Source organism: Python bivittatus, unplaced genomic scaffold (assembly GCF_059951505.1).
Source record: "Python bivittatus isolate LINGU-HERP-01145 unplaced genomic scaffold, Pbiv_v1 ctg000330_np1212, whole genome shotgun sequence".
Lineage (NCBI taxonomy): Eukaryota > Metazoa > Chordata > Lepidosauria > Squamata > Pythonidae > Python > Python bivittatus.
Window position 1 is genome coordinate 25,670,623 of NW_028277058.1, and position 21,515 is coordinate 25,692,137.

Sequence of the window (21,515 nt, forward strand, 5' to 3'; positions counted from 1 at the left end):
TTGTCCAACTTGTTAGGTTAAAACGTTTCAATGTATATAAATCCCTGTAACGTGAACTTTGCAGCCGCTTGCAGGACAGGTGTGCAGTGGCAGATTTTCTCTGTGATGTGTTAACACCTTAGTCTTTTACAGGTAGGCTGGCCTAAGTAAATAAGAACTGGTTTCTTTCATTTGGATCGCTCTGTGTATTTCCCCACCACCTGATTCTAAAGAGTAGTTCTTGGAATCTTGAGCACACAGTAGTGAATGTGTAGCATCTAAATAGTAACATATCATGTGCTACATTTTTGAACAATGATCTCTTTTGTTTTTAAAGTGAGTTATACTGAAACTTAATTCTTAGCCTTTCCATGTGTCTTTTCATGAGCAGTCTTTCTCTCCTGCTCCCCATCCCTTTTGTTGCATAGATTGTCCTTCGTAAAATTTAAATAAACTTTCTCCTCCCTCTTTCCAAGCAAATTGAAAAATGATGCTTTTAAGCTAGCTAATGTTCAGAGTGATTACTGTCAGGCTTTTCATTGGGAATTTGGATGTGACACCTCAAGCAGAATATAGTACTCCTTGGCCAGAGCAATTTGCTTGCAGTAGAGAGCTAAAATTTCAATTCCAAATTGGATTACTGTGATGCATTACATAAATTAAGTGCTTTCTAGTTGCTGAGGGGTGTGGTGTCATGAAATCTAGAATGGAGTTAATGAAACAGGATGGAAAGAACAATGCAGTGAATTCAGTTTCAGGGGTTACATAGACAAAACCATTTATTTCTGATATGATGACGATGATGATGATGTTATCCGTTGGAGGTTATTTCATAATGGTGGGGTCTGTTGAGTCTGAAAATTTCACAATTTCAAATAGAAAGATGACAACTATTGAATGCTGAATCCCAACCATCAAAACAATATGATCAGATAACTTATTTTGACTGTGCATTGCTTATTTGCTTCCCCTACTGCAGTACTAATGTTTGCAAATCACTTTGTTGTTATTTTTATAAAAGCAGCCCCCCCGCCCCCGATTTAGAGCCTTGGCTAAGTAATTGAATCAGTTTTTTCCCCCCTGTAAATATGATCCTCTTTATTTTCAGCTTGTTGAATATGCATGCAAATGTTAGCAAAAATCGTTGAGCATAATGGTTTTTTTTGGAACTCTGTGTGAATTTTTCATTGGCTGAAGCGTAAGTGGATGTTGCTTAATATTGATGACCTGGGTAAGATAAGGCATAAAGGCTTTTGACTGTCTTTTCCCCTTAAAAAATAACCAACAAATCAAAAAAGGCGAGCAACAATTTCTTATTTTGTTGATGTCCTATTTAGCAGAGGCACTTTGGAGATATTCCAGACCAGGTAGCATAGAATTTGCCTTCCGTGTGGAGTTTTAAAAAAATCTTAATGCCTCTTTTGGCTGACTTAAAGTTTGACTTGGATCATATTTGGATATTGGATATTGGAAAATACTGCTTAATATCTGAACCTGGCCTTTTTTGGAAACTCCACTGTGAATATAGAAAGTAGCCACCTATTGGTTTGAGTGCTGGGAATTAAGCCAAACATTTGTTTTACTATGCTGCTTGGCTAGTTTGTATAGTGTAGAAAAAAGATATGATGCTAGGAGATGTCCAGATCAGATATCACGTCATGTCCCATTTCAGTTGTGTTATTGCAAGTGATCGAACTGTCCATGCTTTCTCTGGGTCTTTTAGGCTTAATTTTAATTTTGTTTTCTTATAAAATGCTGGATTTCTCCACTTCTAACAACATAGGTTTTTTTTTTTTTGTTTTTTTTACTAAACTCAGTTTGCAAACCAAGGCATTGCCAATTTCGGTTGATCAAATCTGCACAACTCTATTTGCATATTAGGGATATTATTTGCTAGATATGTAAAATATGGATGTGTTGGGAAAGGAGAGACCATACTCCTTTTTAATTTACTTCTTTAAGTTGCTGTTTCTAAAATTGTTATATTCTTCTTTTTTCATATAGTAAATGATTAAACTTTTTATATACTGCAAGAAGCCTAAGGTTGTAATACTATACAGTATATATCTTCCTAGCAATAAACCTCATTATACACATTAATGGCCTCCTACCTGAGATTCTAGGGGTCCCTACCCATTTAATCTTCTGGAAGGCTATGACCTGGGTCTTCCCCCAAGCACTGGCCTAGGATGGGGATTGAGTCAGAAGGCTAATAGCCTGATAGGAAGGGTGGTTTTGTTTTTATTCTTTTTTTTTTTTACTGATTGTTGTGACCCACCTAGAATCATTATATGAGATAGGTGGCCATTTAAGTTCTATTAATAAATAATAAATAAATGAGATTTTAATTTTCCCACATTGTTTTTATATAGGAAAAGGAAAAAAAAGGAATAACAATGACAATAAAGAAAAAAGAAAAAGCAACAGCCAAAACACATTATTTTTCTTATAAATAATTTAGTCCATTTTAATAATATCATTAAACCTTGATCACATCGAGACTATTGATCAGTCTTTCCATTACAAACACCAATAATGAGGCAGATCATATAGAGAAAGTGAACATGTATCATTGATTCAGGATTATAATTTGGGGATTTTATACTTTTCAACATGAAATTAATCACATTTTAAGATCATAAGGAATATTCTTTGAAAACCTTGACCATTGATTTATTAAGATGGTCTATCTACTTATTTTAAAATTCTTCAAATAAATATTATCTGTCTAATAGTACTCTTTAGTTGTTTATTTAAAAAAGAATGTAGATTTATAATTATTCAGAAGTTATTCCAGTATTGACAGTTCAGGAATTTAAATGCAGCTATTGCATCTGGACCAAATTGTGAAAATTATTTTATCCTGCCATTTCACAATTTGGGGCAATCCAGATTCCAGATGTTTTGAAATGTGATCAGGAAGAAGCTCATCCGAGGTATTAATAACTCTGTGTACCAAGGATTCCCACACAAAGAAAAAGAATATTGTTCCTGACTATAAGTTTGTTATGTGAATATTGTGTAAAATTAAATTTACTAAAATTCCTTATTATAATCTAAAATTATACTTCTGTCTCAGCTGTTGCCATGATATTAAAGTTATCACATAATAACTTTCTAATTGTTCTCATATTTTTTTTATTTTGACATCATCCCTTATATTCCATAAATAAACTGAAGTATCCCAAATGATAAAGCTGATCATCCAGAATACGAATAGTCTGTCGGCCTAAAAAAGAAACCTCAACTCACATGCAAAGGCTACAATTTATTTTATAATAAACATTTATTTTTTTAATATTTGCATTTTTGAGTAGCTAGTGTGCTGTTTTCTATATTTTTAAAATCTTCATTATAATCCCTTAGAACCTCTACCTGATCAGTTTCTGTATCTGAGTTCCCATTAATTAATTTGTCAGATTACGGGTTTCTAGCAACATTAAACTGTATTTGCTATTTTAAGCCTCATTGACCCATACATTTAAAATGCAGAAAGAATTAAATACCTCCTTAATCTTGAAACAGCACACTAAATTTACAATACTGTGGGTTGTAATTAACAGATCCATTCTGTTTTCATTAATGCAAAGAATTTCTGGACAAAGGAAAATGACAAGGATTAGAGTTGTTGGCACAGGGGTGGTTCTTGATGTATTAGCTAATTTTTTTTTTTTAAGTTTAAATGGGCTACATTGTTAATATAGAATAAATAGAACAAAATTCTGTTTCCTTGATTTTGGTATAAATGTTGTTTAATAAGGAAAATTTGGAAGTTTAAAGGGCAGTTGTTACAGTACAATTCAAGATGTGATAGTAGATCTTCTAAACTAAATGATTAAATTTTGGCAGAAACATGGATATATCTTTATGCTTGGTATAAATAGCTTTGATTCTTTCTTCCTCTTTTTCTTTAGGAAGTCTTTGTCCTATTATGAAATCGAAATGAAATGTCATCTAAACTTAGAAAATGTGACAGTTGTTTAAGTCGCTGACTTGTCAGCGATGCCTGATATTCTGGAACCTTTATTAAACTAGCTCAGCAAATATTTGGAATAGATGGGAGTGCCTTCATTTCTCTGGCTCTTCTTGTATTGGTGACTATATTTCACAAGCTATAGTTCATTAAGATCTTGCATTTTTTTCTGTTTCAAATTGAATTTGTTATCAAGGTTATGCATGCATATATAATTGAATAAAACACTAATATGTGTTTTCAGCCTTGTATGCTCACTTATCTGGGAAGGGGGGAAATCAGTGAAATTTGTTAAATGTTGCCTAGCAGAAGTTTTAGCTCATACTGATTAATTTCTAATTATGATGTATAGATGGAGTTTGTAAAAAATGGAACACAATCATGATTATCTTTTCAAATTACTGCTGGTTTTGTTACCATCCTCATAAATGAACACTAATTTCTTGTCAGAATGGGGAAAGGACCTCTATCAATGCAGAATGACATGGAGACAGCTCTGGCAAAGTGACAAGGGGTACATATTGGCACATATATCCTATCTGTCATTTTGTGTTCCCTCTTCTTTCATGAAATTCTTGTGTTAATTTCTGCTATTGAACTATAGCTAATTTCTGGGGTCAGTTATTGACAATTAGAACATAATATATCACCATATATATCATGGATTTTAATAACTGATTGGAATGTTAACTGTCTGGCAAACCCTGAAAATGAATAGCCTAGTAAATCAGCTTTAAGGAGTCTGAATGATCCTCAGAAACCATTGAAAGTGAAATATAACTGGTTGCCCCAATGGATAAAAGTCTCAGACACATAGCTAATGTAAGTCAGAACTTTAATTTCAAGAAGTTATAATCAGGGGCATCTTTGCCTCTGTGGATATGATCTTTTGAGGGTTCCTGTTCATGGCAACTTACATTACAAAAATACTTTTTATGATTGGGCAGCTGGGGTTACCAGAGACACCAAGATTGTACCTCTAAACCAGCTAGGTCAGATATTTGGCAATTGTGATTTTTTTTTTTTTTGCAATTTTTCATTGAAATAAGGTACAAAATAACAGTGTGTTAAGATTCCATATTACTTCTTAACTATGCATCTCAACAAAAAGGCTTTTGTTAATGTCAGAATGTCATTGGAAATGCCCTTGAAAGTTCAATCTATTTTTAAAATAAAATTTATAATAAGGTCATAGAAACACTACCTACCAGATGTACTTTTTTTTTTTTTTTAGTGAATTTTGTGGCAGTTAATGTTTCAGGTTATACTCAAGTCATCACAGTTTACTACTGAGAAGGAAAATTTAGTTTCTTGCCCCATTCATGTTTGATATTAACTTCTATAGGATGTCTGTGTTGTGAATGTCAGTCAGCATCTCAGGCAGGCTCGGGCATTCACTGGTTGCTTGCCAAGCATAAAATTAAGATCTTCATATAGAAGAGATATCCTGTCTATCATATAGATGTGTAGACATTCTTCAGCCTCTACCATTGCTAAAGACAGAAAAGCAGAGTGCAAGTCTGCTTTTTACTGGCTTGTTGCTAATTGTCCACAGTAGTAGAGAAAAAAAATAAGCTCAAACTAAGACTCAAAAATTAAACTGAGATTTAACTAGTACAAAAACAGAGTTTTTGCCTATAGTTTATAACAATGAATCTGGGCACATTTGCTGGTTGGAAGCAACTGAAGACAGGAAAGCTGGATCATCTAAGAAACAGTCTGAGGGCCTAGCACCAGACCATGACACAGTCCAGTGTCAAAGCCAGTTCTGTTCACAGGCCAAGAAACAGGAGGAATTTGGAAAGTGAAGTTACAGGAACAAGGTCAGGAAACAGGAAACTTGTTTTAACAAGAGAAGGCCTAGGAGATGCTCTTATATAGCTGGAGTTCTTTAGTTTGCCTGATAGAGGAGTGAACAACTTGTCCTGTCAAGGAGTCATACAGGTCTCTTCTGTTCAGGCCCTCTTTACTGATAGTATGTTTTAAAGCTTGGCATTCTCTCAAAGTCATGATTTGGCTCCTTGTTGTCTGAATCAGCAGTCATCTTCTCTGGCTCTCAGCCATTATTCATAGGTAGGAACCCAAGCTGAGAGTTTGACAGGCCGTCTTCTTCAGCCTTAGAACTAGAAAACAGAAATATAAATCTTGAGTGCTTTTAAAATAAAAGCAGAATGCAAAAGAGCATGGAGGAAGAAATTGTTTACTGGGGCTCGGAGTGAGCTAGGAGCAGTCTCCACTTGCCTCTTATTAAAATGGACTTTCCAGGGGAAAGGAATTTCCAGGTAAATGGAAGTAGAAGCAACAGCTGTTTTGACGGTATTCAACTTTGGCAAGCTAGGTAACTTGCTTAGTTAGAAAATGTGTTAGGATTCTTTGATTTCTTATTTTCTCTGTATTGCTAAGTATCTCTATTTTTCTGAACAACTATAAGAAGTTGGGTGCTTAATATCAACTTGTGTTAATCCACATTTTAGATTCAACATCAATATAATACTTTTTTTCTGTAGAATCATAAGAAGAACAACAAAGAACTACAACCTCTAGTCCAGTGTTTTTCAACCTTGGCAACTTTACGATGTGTGGACTTCAACTCCTAGAATTCCCCAGCCAGTCCACACATCGTAAAGTTGCCAAGGTTGAAAAAACATGCTCTAGTCACACGTCAGTATAGTATGGAGTTATGAAGCTGCGTTATAGAAATTATTATTTTTTTTTCTTCCCATCTTAACCTTTCGAAATGCCAATCAGTGCAAGTTGTGGCAGTCCTATCTCTGTCACCCACTCGGATTGGGGAAGGATGCCAGGTGAGGGGCTATCTGGAAGGTAGGTAATGATAGCAAAAACTACCAAGGAACTGCCCCCAAATGCCGGAGGATAGAGAGGAAGCCTCAGAGGAGAGGAGAGGAGGCTTGAGACTTCCTGCCTTCCACCCTGCAAGTTCAGCTGTCACATGCTAACATTTTCATGTTAGAAAAGGATTTGTGGAGCAAACCCATAATTAGTGGATAAAACATTATTCAAATGGTGAGTAAGATTTCCATATTTTCAATGGTGAGCTGTTCTTTAAACAGTACACTATAAACTTTTGTACTCCTACATTTATCCCTCATGTGAACTCTTTTTATGAGGCAGTTTGAGTATAAGTAGAGTAGAAGATAATTTTATCTCTGAAATGTTGCAGTGAGTTTGAATCATAGATCAAGATGGGCCATGTGCAGTTACCATAATGATTGCTTAACATGCAATCCTAGAATGCTGTATTTCTGCTAAGTTCACCACTGCTTCTGGGTTAACAGGCATTTAACTTTCAGTAACCTTCTGTAATTATTTTTTCTTTTTTCATTTTCATTTCTTAAGATTTATTTTAATTGTAAAAAGGCTGTGGGTGTGGGTATAAAATTAAGGCCGGTGGAATTGTTGAAAATAAATCTGAAGTGTAGAAGTACAATGATTCAAAATGTTTACTGTTCCTAGTTTTCTGACATTAGATACAGACTTAATTTGGCTTGATCCTGAATTATTGTGATATCTTGCTAAAATACAGATTGGTTTTAATTCTAATATTGCTCATTCCTTCCTGTTTCAAAATCTTATGTATAAGTAAACAGAGGACACAAAGCTGGGTGACTGCGGTGGAGGGAAGAGGGAATTATTAACATTTCAAAAGACAGGCTAAAGGTTCAAAATGGTCTTAATAGACTTGAATATTGGGCCCTATCTAACAATATGGAGTTCAATAGCAATAAATGTTAGGTTCTGCATTTAGGTAGCAAAAATCAGATGCACAGTTACAAGATAAACAATACTTGGTACAGGGGTAGTATTTGTGAGAAAGATATGGGTGTCCTGGCAGACCACAGATTAAGCATATGTCAGCAGTGTGCTGCAGGTGGCAAAAGTGTCATTGGAACCTTGTGCTACATTAATAAAGGTATAGTGTCACGACAATGGGAGCTAATAGTTCTATTCTAAACTGCCAAGTCAGACCACACCTAGAATACTGTGTTCTCTTCTGGTTGACACAATACAAGAAGAATGCTGAGGAACTAGACAGAGTGCAGTTAAAAGTAACAAAGATGGTACAGGTCTTGGAGGATAAATATTATGAAGAACAGTTAAGGAACTGGGTATGTTTAGCCTAAAGAAGATAAGGCTAAGGTGACATAATAGCATCTTCCACTATTTGAAGGAAGAGGGTATGTATTTATTTTCTCTAGATCTTGAAGGTAAGACAAGAACCAATGCAATGGAAGCTAGAAGAAACTTCCTGCCTTTTTAAGCTATTAAGCAGTGAAACATCCTGTCTCCTGAAGTTGCAAGTGCTCTATCACTGCAGGTTTTGAAACAAAGTTTGGACAGACTTTTTTCAGGAAAGATATGTCATGGACACGGAGGGTGGACTAGAATACCATTAGAAGATTATGGGTTTGTTATCTCTACCATCTTTGTTTTTTGTTTTGTGTTGTTTTCTTGTTTTAATTTTTTTAACAATATATAAACCACCCAGGATCACTGGGAGTTGGGTGATAAATGAATAGAATAGAATAGAATAGAATAGAATAGAATAGAATAGAATAGAATAGAATAGAATAGAATAGAATAATAAAACAAAACATACTTCTAAGGCCTTTCCAAACCTACAATTCTGTGAAATCCTACTGGTACTCCAAACATAGATTTTAATCTTTAAATGTTTAATTTTTCTTTTCTATGATTTTTAATAAAACAATTTGATACTTTTCTAAAAAGAAGAAACAATTAAAAGAAAGAAAAGAAAATCCAAAGCTGCAAAGAAACAGTTACAATAGGAACATGGAACATATGAAGCATGAATATGGGAAAGCTCAACATAGTGAAAGATGAAATAAAATGACTACAAATTGACATCTTCAGCAATTTTAGGGAGGAGAGATGTATCTTGATGAGACTTGCAAGATTTATGTTAGTCCTTAGAGGTAGTCCAGACAAAAAGCACCAACCATAAGTACTAGCACTACCTTTATTGTAAGGTTACAGTAACAGAATCTTGCGAGTCTGAGGGTACATCTCTCCCCTCTTGCCTTTACAGTCCAAGAAATTAGGGAGGGTCCCTTTTGAGCCCCTTGCCCCATCCACATTCCTGCTGTGGGCTAAGCTGCCTCTTATTGACTGTTGCCTAATCTGCTCTGGGTTAGGGTCAAGAAGAGGAAGACCATCAGCAAGGTGGATGGACTCAGTTACAGTAGCTATATTGCTTCTCGTTCTTTTGTCAAGAACCCTAACCCTAATCAAAAGTTAGTGCGGCAATGGTGCACCATTGGAAGACCTGAAAGACCAGGTTAAGGATAGGTCATCATGGAAAAGATCTATCTGTGTGGTTTCTAGGAATCAAAAATGACTTGATGCCACATAAATAAAATGTTGATTTTGTACTGAACATGTCCCAGAGCGTTTTCAGTTATTGGGTTCACACATTGTAATTTTGCAGCTTAAACAAGATCAAACAAAAGGCTTCTAACTTAAAACTGGGCTATTTTAATTTCAGAATGCCTCCAGAAATGATTGGAACAGCCCATTTGTACGCAAAACATCTGTTCACAGATCAAACAAATGTTTTGAATATGAAACAATTTGAATTCAATTCTTTTTGTATACCATTAATGTGGAGAATGAACCCAATTAGTATTGGGTGTTGGTGACAACATTCTTCCTATTTTAGGACAACTTGACAGGAATGAAAATAATTGATGGAATGATTATTATCTTTAGACTGCCAGAAAAAGTAAGGAACTGGTGCCTGGTTTAAAAACAAAACAAAACAATTTAAGAACATATAAGCCTGCTTTACTGGATCCAGTAAAAGGTTCCTGCATCTAGAAAGCTTATAGGAGGACAGTAGGACAATTGTTTTCTTCCACTGTTTTTCCCCTGAACTAGTATTAAAGATACGCTACTTGTGATCCAGTCTTAATAGCTTAAAAAACAATCAAGCCATCAAGTTCAAAGTTATTGATTTCCCTGTCTTTTATGAATTCCATTCCTCTTTGAAATAATCTAAATGGTGACCAACACATTTGATAGCACAGAAGTCCATATTTGAGTGATGAATTGTATAAATAAGTACTTTATTTCATCTGTCATAAATACCTTTGTGTTAATTTTAGTGGATGATACTAAATTCTAAAATTTTTTAAATTAAAAATCTTCATTTAACTGTGAGTGGAATAGAAGTTTGGCCCCCTTGGTTCCAGTCTAACATTTTAACAGGTGTGCCACTCTAGTTTATTTACATTTTTAAAATTCTTTTTTCTACTTCATACATTTCCCAGAGCAATTTGCATTAAAAGTAATAATTAAAACTATGCATTTTAAAAATAACATAGTGGCTATTCGTGTCTGCTTCCTCTAGCTCTTAACAGAAACCACTAGGAAAATTCAAGAACCTACCAATTGGGAAAATTCTTGTCCATCTGCTCTGATTGTCTGAGATAGTGTTTCTTAAACTTTTTTTCTCTCAGGACCCCTTCCCACTTTTAAAAAGTGTGGAAGACCCCAAAAGAGCTTTTTTTTGTATGGGTTATATTTATCAATATTTACCAAACTTAAAACTGATGCGTTTGCTGCCACTACTGCTTCTCACAGGTGATGGGATTTTAATATTGTATTATTTTTCAACATAGGCTGGCAAATAATTTTGAGAGGGCTTGGGGGACCCCCAGAAATTCTCGGACCACACTTTGAGAAACACTGGTCTAAGAGTAAGGGAATGTAGGAAACAGGTGCAGAAGGAGGCAACTGAGATGGCAGAACTAATTTTTTGATTAGTGTGATTTCATGTCATGTGCTGAAGGAATTCGCTACAACCTTTCTTAACTTCTTTCTCTTGTAGGTGCCCTCTTATGGTTTTTCTTGCTTATGTACTCTTTTTATTACATGTAAACATTTTGGGTCATAATCAGTAGTTGAGATACAACTAATGGGATAGAGAGCTAGTTAAGTTGGATTATTTTCACTCCTAGCTCTTCTCCTGGTTCTTCTGGTGTTATATTATCTTGAGTGGTTTGGCATAGCAGTGCCTGCTTCCTCCTTCCCCTTCTGAATTTCCAGAGATCCTGCATATTCATTTCAGTCAGAATTGGTGGTAGTATTAGCTCTTTTGAACACAGGTTGGCTTTCTATTTTAAAAAGCATCCATGTTAGCTCTCTTGCTAACTGTCTTAAGTCTTTGAAATTGATAGTTCTTGGATGTAAGCCACTGTCACTGAGAGCAAAGTAACTTAAAATTATGAAGTAAAATATTGCATTTGGTTATAATTTAGATGAAACAGTGAGAAGTGGCCTAAAAAATGCATTGAACCCAGCTTCCCTTTAGACTATTTAAAGATATGTTACATTTTCGTGAGGGCTAAGAAAAGGCCTCATTCTAAAGAAATAGTTTGCAGCTGTTGTGAACCACTCACTGATGCTACTTCCTGTTACGTAGGTCCACAGATTTAACTTGTAACCCTTCTAGAATCATGTGTTTGTTTCTGAATTATTCTCATGACAGATTTCTAAAATGTGGAACAAGAAGTCTTCAAATTCTTTTTTTAAATTCTTTTTTTTAAATGTGGAACAACAAAAAGTCCTCAAACTCGTTTTTGTTTTAAAAACTCTTTTTTTCCCCCTGAGTTAGTGAGCGTGCATATTGTGATATTCTCTTCACACAGGGATGTTGTGTTAAAATGTGCTTCTATGGCAAATACATTGAATTAGAATACAGCTATCACATCTGAGCTCCCAAAATTTGGATAACCATTTTATGGCAGCAAAATGATAGAGAGGCTAGCTCTTTGCTGCCAAATAGAGGTTACTTTGATTTTTACATCCCACATCTGCTAGTATATCTACTCCAAAAATCGCATAGAACTTCCTATTCAAAATCTAACCAGTGAATCACCTGAAATATATAATACAATCCAAGTACAAACACACTGTCTAGTACTTGCTATTTTTGTTTTTTATACAAAATAATTTTACCAGTGGTCCTAGTTTGAAGAAAGAATATTAACTTTGTCTGGGTTACTTCTAATTATAATTCTGCTATAGCTTTTTTCACTAGTTTCAGTAGTCCCTTCCAAGGATGTTATGAAGGTAACTTACTTTGTAAAGGTAGTTTTTTCCTACTTTTGGTAGGTTATTGATACATATTTTTGCACACAGTAGTATGAATTATCATTTTGCAATTCGTTCAGAGTAAACGATCAAACTGGAATATCCATGATAGAAAATACGGGAATGCATGCTAAAGCTTATAATCTTCACTTCACAGAGTCTTATGCTTGCTGTGGAAACACAGCAGTCTGTAGAGCAATAGTGGTTGACAGCTTTTTATGTTTTATGGTTTAAATGAAGTAATACAATCAGCCAGTACTAGGAAAGTTTAATATATCCTTCTTTTATATATAAAAAATCTCTGCCAAATAGTTCCTTGCCAGCTCTTCACGATATACAGTTATAGAATAAAAGGTTCATGCTACAATCCTCAAACAGTTGAAATGCATCCCAACCATCACCAAATGTTTGTAGTTGTAGAGGAATTGGTACATATATGTTTGACTCCATTCAACAATTAAAGCAGGTGTGGTGATGGTGGAGAAGAAGGTGTCCTGTTTTCTTATAAGTGCACACCATAAAATCCTGTTTATAGAAAGAAGAAACTTCTGGGACATGGTATAATCCAATTAACTATCCAAAGTAACTTAGAGGCTATACCTGGTCACAGCAGAAAACTGGTATTGTAACTTTGTTCAAAATATATGTTCTGAATTGCATTTTGCCACCTGTGTTTCATGTAGTATGTTTAAAAGGATGGCAGTGGTGATAATGAATTTTATGTTCTCAAAATTTATTATTGCAGTGCACTTGGTGATGTGCTCATTAATAGTTTCTGGAAGCAACAGCTGCTTCACAATACTTGCATTCTAATGGGGAATAAATATTGAGATTTCCAATATTCAGGAGGTTTCATTCAGACTAGTAAAATATTTAGTGCAGATAAAGATGAACAGTAGAGGCCTGGCTCAAAGTCTCTTTGCTTTGAGAAATATAATTTGGTGAAATATAATTTGGTGAAATAGAAGAAATCTATTTCAGTAGATGCTTTAACATGGATTTTTTTTTAAAAAAAAACATTGTATAGATTTCTCATCCATGTTTAAGCTCAGAAAAAAATGTTTGGAGAATGGGAGAAAGCTTTTATTTCATAATTTGTTGATGCAAATATCACAGTTGGGGTTTATTGCATAATATGTGAAAGAGAGAAGGAAATATGGTATCCAAATATAAATGGAGGGTAAAAGTATGCTGTTAGCACAGAATACTGTGTGATGAACAATTACCAGTAATTCAGATAACTTAGTAGTGGTGTTCAGCTTTTTTTCTGAAAGGCAGTATTTGTTTGCCTTCTTTTTATATATGGAAATATTATGTTTCACGAGCCTCTTAGGTAAATGAAACATTAAAATTATACTGAGACAAATACTTAAGACAGCTTGTAATAAGCTTTTATTGGCTCTTTAATTGGAGTAATTAATAATTTATTGGAATAATTAATAAAACTTCAATGTAAATACTGTTCTGAAACTTACTTGAACTAAGTTTAACTATTAACTTTGTTGCTTTATACACAGTCTTCAACTGATATAAACAGTTCCTTTAAGAAAATCTGATTGCTTTACTAACCCCAAAAATGACTGTCAAGTTCTTTGACTCAGCAAGAACTCAAAACAAGGATGTATTACAATATATGTGTGTGCTGAAGACAAAGAGAATAAGTGTTCTACTTGTTCTTTTTTGGGGAGAGGGGGAAGGGATGGAGAAAACAAGTTGTATAAACTATATATTTTCAGGGAGATAGATGTTAACATCACTGATGTATATGAGAAGTACATTAGGGCTACCAAATCTGGCTGTAAAAGTCAGGATAGCTTCTAGATGACAGCAGAGAGATGCAGAAAGCTTTATCTGCAGTTGAGGTCTGGTATTTTTAAGTTCATACCACCACAAATGCAGTGCAAAAATAGTGGATGGGGTTTGCTTAGCCATAAAAATCTTCAAGACAGACATTCTCCACTTCTGCTGTATTGTTATCACTGCAATGAAAGCAATAAAACAAAATCTGTGCTAATTAGAATAGGAAAAATGCAGAGTTCTGCAGTGTAATGCATGTACAGTCAAATTTGAAGAACTCTGAGAATATAGTTGAATCGGAGTTTCAGTGCTGCTAACATTTTTCACTTTTCTATTCTATATATTATTTCATCTATATTTGAGGCCTTAGCCACAATATAGAAACAGTTTTTGATTTCTGCTATGATTATCAATATGTGTGCCTTACAAAAATTCTGAACAACATTCTTTCCCAAAGATTCTCAAAATGTTTATAGTTACTTTTCATGATTTTTCAGCTCTGTAGATCCCTGCCAACCTTTCAGTGTATATTCCTTTGCAATATTTCAATGAAACATGTCATTTCCAGCTTCTTATATTACATTGTTAATGCAGTGTACCAACTGATAAGAACCATTCAGGTTTTTAGAGGATTGGTAGGTAAAGTGGAAATCAGATGCCAAGATGAGGCAAGAAGACATCATGGTGTTTCTTGTTATAAGTCACATCAAGATAATCCAGAAAATTCATTGGAGGGAATGATGAACTTCCAGTTTGGCCTCACAGCATGAGCAGTTTAGCCTTCACATTCTATTCTTCTATAGGGAAAAGAGGTGGATTTTTCCTTCCAGGTACATGGAAGCCAAAAGTGGCAGCAAACCAATTGTCAGGCTTTGTAAAGAAGACAATCCTCAGTGGTGTTTTTTTTTTTTTTTCCCTGTGGGGAATCTTTATTACAAATGTTGGGACTAAGACTGAGCTCAATTAAAGTGCTTATGTTGACTTTTTAAAGTCCGGAATGGTTTGTGATCAATTATTGACTGGACTGTCTGCATGGTTATGAATCATCCAAGGCTTTGAAATAGTCTCAGACACTTCCTTTGCTGCTCTTTTACTCACTAGTTCAAAATAGATTGGCAGGTGCTTTTTTTTTTTTTTTAAAGATGATCCCACACATTTGGAATGCCTTCTGTGGAAGTACATACAGCTCCTTAGTTGATTTGTTTTGTTTTGTTTTGCTTTTCTCAAATTTATTAAATTTTTATTGTACTGAGCTGAGAAGAAGAGGAAGGGAGTTAGTTACCTCTGAATAAGGGGCAGGGTATCTTACATTGCTGGTAAGAATACAAGGAGGTTTGAAAACAAAGGAATTAGTATGAGATATTTATCTCTCTCTCTCATTTTATTTATTTATTTATTTATTTATTTATTTATTTATTTGAATGATTTATATGGCCAGCCATATAAGTGACTGTAGAAAGTAAAAAAGAAAAAAAAAGTTAAATAATCCAAATTATAACATCCAAGGTTTCAAACAACAATTCTAACTTACAATAAAAGTTAACCAGCCAAGCTCACTGAACCCTCTGGCTCAAACCCCTGGGGAACAGCCAGGTCTTGGGTGTCTTGCAAAAGGCTAGCAAGGCCGGGACTATGCAGAGCTCCAGAGGGATGCTGTTCCACAGGGCAGGCTTTGCCACAGAGAAGGCTCCTGGGTCCAACAAGATGATATTGCTTAATGCAGTGTTTCTCAATCTTGGCAGCTTTAAGATGCTGGCTGCAGAATTCTGGGAGTTGAAGTCCACACATCTTAAAGTTGCCACGGTTGAGAAACACTGGCTTAATGGAATCAACCTGAGTATGCCCTCCCTGTTAGAACTTGTGGGGTAAGCAGAGTTAAATAGCAGCAGAATTCCCAGCTGTAAAGCTTTAATACCCTTGAGGGTTAGCCTATTGCTTGTGGGCAGCTCTTTACCTGGTGAATTCAATGTGTTTGTAATACTAAAGCAGGATTCCCTTCTCTTTCCTTTCTCTCTTTTCCTGTTATTTCTTCCCCTTGCCTCATCTCCACCCAGTTTTGTTCCACCCTTTCCCTTTCCAATGAGGTTACCCCTTCCATTTCCCCTTCTTTGGCATCTTGTTTCTCACTTTCTCCCCCCATATTATGCTGGAAAGTGGAAAGTGTTAGTATGTATTTGTATACTTGTATAATCCTGTCACATGGAGTAGTTAATATATGCAGGTGGATATGAATTTTGTAAATGGGATATCTTTACAGGCAGTTTTAATTAGTGGCAATTAATTCAATGGATGTTTTATTTGTTGTGGCCCTGCTCTTTTTGGGGGGTATAAATGGCTACAAATATTTATCCACATATACATATATATAAAAGAACAAGTGCTTACTGTTCTTTGTTGGAAAAATAAGTAAATGTGGAAAGTCCTTGGCTTTATAAAAGATGATCAGATAAGATATACTTTAGGAGGAAATCCTCTGACAAAGCAATGTTAGAGCAGATATAGCAAAGGATATCCTTTAATGAAGGAAAAGTCTGGAGATGTGTGTTTGACATAGAGGAGTTCAGAATTAAAGTTTATGGAATGTTTACAGGATAAGGATAACTAGAATGTCATTCCTGTTGGCAGCAACAAAGAGAAGTAAACGATGATCAGAACCTAAGTTAAGCCTGGGCTATAAGGAAACTGCAATCCAGATACTCTGTATTAAGCAAAGCATCATATTTAAATGTTTGTTGACAGGTTCAAAAAGGAAATTATTGATTTGCTTGTCAAACATACATTGTTCCCTGGAGGTAATAAACTGGATCTCTTATAGCCTTCCTGTACAAAGTTAGATACAGGAATAGCACAGGGTCATTTTGTTTTCCTAATTCCATTTTTTCCTCTTTTTCTAAATATTTTTATGTTTCTGCCTAATACTTTAATCCTGGCCTTCTTGTTGTTGTTGTTATAATTAATTTGCAGTACTTATAACCCCTTCCAGTTTGAAAGGACTTTGGGTCACATACAACATCAAAGCAGAGAAAAAAGTAAGTCAAAATCAAAACTCAATGATAGACACACTCAATTTATTAATTGGGGATCAAGGTGTACTGAAATAAAACAAATTTAACTTGCTTATAACATTTCAGTAAGGTAGGAGCTGTACATACATGTTATGGCCATTATTGTGAAATAACCTTTGGCTTAAAGTGCTGCGAATACACTTTATCAGTCATCAACCCATTACAAATAATAAGAGAGAGTGTCTTCGAAGGGACTTTAGTTTTTTAAAGGAACAATAACTTCAGAGGAAATAGTTTTGTCCATAAATTAATATATCGGAATATCATTTGTCTCTATCTTCCTGCAAGGAGGGCCTTAAAATGATCTCAGTGAATGTTCTGTATTATATCAGTAATTTAAGTATTTAAGTTATATCAGACTTGGGAACATATAACGTGCAATGAATTACCAGTTGGAAAATATTTTTTAGTACCAAGGCTTTTATAATTTCACTCTAAGTATTGCAAAGAAAAATTTATATTCTCCCCTTCCTGTGCTTAAAGTATAATTAATCCATCCTTGTCATAGAATTTACAGTACAATTGTCATTTTACTCTGCAACACACACACATACATATTGTGTGTAAGTATAAATTTGGGTTAATATGTATATATGTGAATGTGTGTATAGTTTTTCTCTCATGAAAACTGCAAACTATTCTATATTGAAAGGTAAATGTTTAGTTACTTTCTATGAAGTATGACAGTGACAAAAAACACTGTGTTTGTATATTGCTGCCAGCTAAATTACCAGCTTGCTATACTTTTCCGTGGTATTAATGGAATCAGAGATTGTTTGTATGTACAGCTAGTGTATAGCAATTACAGAAAGGAGACAAAATTATGAATGTTTTACATCTTCCATATTGCATTTGTTTGACAGTTGACTGTATCAGCAATTCTGTGTGTATCTTTTGAGTCTCCTGGAGGGATTTTTTTCTCTACCCTAGCGTATTTCATTTTTTCCAATGTTTAAATGTCTTACCAGAGGAAAGTTTTTGATACACCTATTAAAATGAAAAATAATAAGTGAGTAGTAAAAACAGACATTTGTGAACACAATGACTTCTCTCTGTCCATTAAGAACCCCAGAAGTTGCAGTTGCTGCTTGAGAAGACTTCCATGAGGCTGATGAGGGACATGCTGCCAAAGAGGGATGATGCTAAAATGGACTCTTTCAACACAAAATTGCCTTTATTATCAACATTCCCAGAGGCAAAGATGGTAGAGTTTCAGCTTAAAAGTTACAGTAAACTGTGTATTCAGAGCTTCCCAGAGGAAAAGTGAAGATTGACTGATGAATTTGTTTTTGTGACATTCTAAAACTTTGAACTGAGGTTTATTTTAGTTCTGTTCTGTGCCTTATTGAAAACAAGGTATGAAGTAGAATGGATTGAATTTCTGTCTACCTAGTGAATGTCCTTAGGATGATTCTAATTATGTGCAATCTGGAAACAGGGTTCTTAAAGGCAGCTCTGAACAAAATAGCTCCTCTCACCTTTTTTGATCTTTTAATTGCTTATTTCTCAAATTTATATCCTTCAGGAACACAAAGTGGCTTCCATATCTCCCTTCATTTTCCCTTTTCAGCAACCATCCTAGCCCAAATATACCCATCCCTGTAACTGATATGGTCTTGCACATCTTTAATTTTCCTATTTATTCTTTAAATGTAATTTTTATTAAGAATTTTAATTACAATAGTAAAAAAAAACTAACACAAAATCAGTACCTGGATTTCCTAATTTTTTATCTTTGGAACATCATTCCCCCTGAGGTGAGATTAGCTCCGACTCTATTGTCCTTCTGGAAATCCCTTCAAATGTATTTTTTCAGCAGGGTTGGGGATCCCATGGTAGTGAGGAGCCGGTGAGATGGTTGCATTATATGCGAGATTTTGGTGCATTCTCCCATGATCTTATTTATATTTTATTAATTGTTTTAATGGTTATTTAAGGTTTGTTTTTATTTGTTTATTGTATGCCATCCAGAGTTAGTGAGTTAGTGAGGTGGGCAGCTAAATAAATTTGATAAATAAATCAAATTTAAAACTAATCACAACACATTTTACATAAGGCTCATTAAGAAAAAGGACTTATTCATTTTCATGATAGTTCAGTATAAGTTAAAAAAAGCTGTGAACAGATTTTTTAATTTATAAACATTCTTCTTTAGTATCATCACACACAAACAAAACAATATTCAGAAGTAAAATGTTATTGACATCATTCCCCAATTAAAACAAAAGATTTATAGTACTATAGCTACTTGACAGACTGAGTAGTCTCTATCACAGTGTTCTCTATTTTCTATGTCTTCTCTGGGCATCCATTTGCAAAAAGAAAATAAGCATAATTTTCTAAAACTGTTGTTCTTTACCTAAAAGGGATACATTGATTTTGAAAAAGGAGATTGTTATTCTAAGAGCAGCACAGCAGTACATGGACTGCAGATTCTCACTGGAGCATCAGGGCTGATAATGGCCCTGATATGGAATATGTTGGAATCTTCTGCCCAAAAGGCTGAGAGAATGATGAAATAAAATAGGAAAATATATTTCTCTGATTTACCTCAATAAAATCAGTAAACTCTCTTAAACTCAAGTAGCAAAACAGTTAGCTACTATCTTAGCTAAGATTAGATTAGGTTTATTAGATTAGACTAGATTAACAGGTTTATGAGTAATTTCTATAAAAGTTTAGAGCTTTTTCTCTGATTATTTTTTCCCCAGATAGATCAAAGGTTATCTTAGATTATCAGAGGAGCTGGGCCCAAGGGCAAGATCCAGCCCCCAACTTGAAGATTGGCCCACACCTGCATCTCAGGAATATGTAAAGTTGACTCTAATCAAAGTACTGCATTTGGCACCAGGAGGATACTTCTTGAAAATATGAACTGGGTCCTCTCTTTTAATTTATAATTCTTGCAATATGAACAGCTAAGCACATGTTGGTCTCCAGCTGTACAAAAAAAATTAAGAATGGCCACTGAATTTAGTTGCACCCAAATATTACAGGGAACTTATGACACTATTAATGCAATGAAATCTGGAAGCCCCAGGAAAAGATGGATTACCTATAGAGTGGTATAAAAAATTCAAAGAAAGAATATAGTTATAGTGTTGGAGATAAAGAAACATTTTATGAAAAAGAGTTCCTGCCAGCTTCATATTATGAGGTTTATATAACTATAATTTTGAAAGCTGATAAGGACCCTATCAACTGTACAATTGATATCTTTGTTAAATGTGGACGCGAAGATTTTAACAGCTACCTTAAGCAAGAAGATCACAGAAGACATTACCCACAGTAAGTCATCCGGCAAAATCTCGTTTTATGAAAGGCATTTGTCCTCAGGTTATATTGGACTGTTTGTCAGTATAATTGCCCTGTATGTTGATAAATATGAATCAGTGGCTTTGGCATTGCTAGATGCAGAAAATGCCTGCAAAATTAACTTTTTGGTTCAAGTGATAAAGAAGTTTAGATTTTCTGTAGAAGTTATTACTTGGATAATAATGTATTAATTCTAGTCCTTTGCTCAAGGATCACTAATAGGATTATCTCATTAGTAATTAAAGTGCAGTGCAAAATGTGCTAAATAAGACAAATCGGTGATATCCAGGGAATGCATATAACTGAATTTGAATTGCAGACAACATTTGGTGTTTCTTCCATAATTACCAAAGATTTTTACCGCAAATTGCAGGAATTGTAGAGTTACATGACAAATATACTAGGTATACAATAAATTGGAATAAATGTTACATCTTATGATTCTGAAGGGTATAGGTAAAGTTTAGGATTTCTTTATTTTCCAGAATCTATTAAATCTATTAAGTATCTATTAAATAAATTATTGTCCCTAGGCAAATATCCAACATATGGATATTATACTTTTAAGGAGTGAAGTTACTCAGCAGATGCCTTTTAGACAACTGCCTTTAATGTGCTCAGTTGGCTCCCTATGAATAAAAGGTATAATTTACTTGAGATGACTTTATTGTGCACCCTGGATTCAGAGTAGGTTTGTGGAGATGCTGTTAGGCCAACAAATGTTATACCCTAAAGGATAATAACATTTTAATTTACATTACCTAGATAAAAAAGGATATTAAGAGATGGATGAACATAGTAAGGTTTGGGAAGGAATTAGTGTGCTAAAAATGAATATTGCATCAAGATAGATATAGATTTTGACATGCCTATGTTAGTTCCACTTAAATATAGGTAGTCCCTGGATTAAGAACACCCAGTTTAAGGACAACCCATAGTTAAGAACGGAGCCTACTGAAGCAAAATTTGAGTTAAGTACACAATGGTTTGAGTTCATTACACAATACTACTTATACAGTATTATACAATAACACTGTTCTGGCTTATATACAAATTCGACTTAAAGGCAGACCTTGGGAACGGAACTTGTTCTTAAACTGGGGACCACCTGAACTTTAAACAGATTGTTAAGTTAACGGTTGAGTTTTTATAGAAAGAATAAATACTCAGGTTTTGTCTGTTAAATTTATGGCTCCAGTGTGACAAGAATGGTTTTAATTTTTCCTGAGTATCATTGGGCATAATTATTAACT

The 21,515-nt window shown here is 34.5% G+C and overlaps 1 protein-coding gene across 4 annotated transcripts in view; it reads left to right on the forward strand.

Moving 5' to 3' along the window:
* The window catches only part of TMTC2 (transmembrane O-mannosyltransferase targeting cadherins 2), a 218,470-nt gene that overhangs the window by 25,539 nt on the left and 171,416 nt on the right, over positions 1-21,515 (forward strand). Inside the window, exon 1 of one of the 4 annotated variants that reach the window (XM_088141857.1) lies at positions 6,631-6,976. The exons of the other annotated variants lie outside the window; for them this stretch is intronic. The gene's annotated coding sequence lies outside the window, so the exon portion shown is untranslated. Of the gene's footprint in view, positions 1-6,630; positions 6,977-21,515 lie in introns of those variants that run through there. 4 annotated transcript variants of the gene reach the window in all.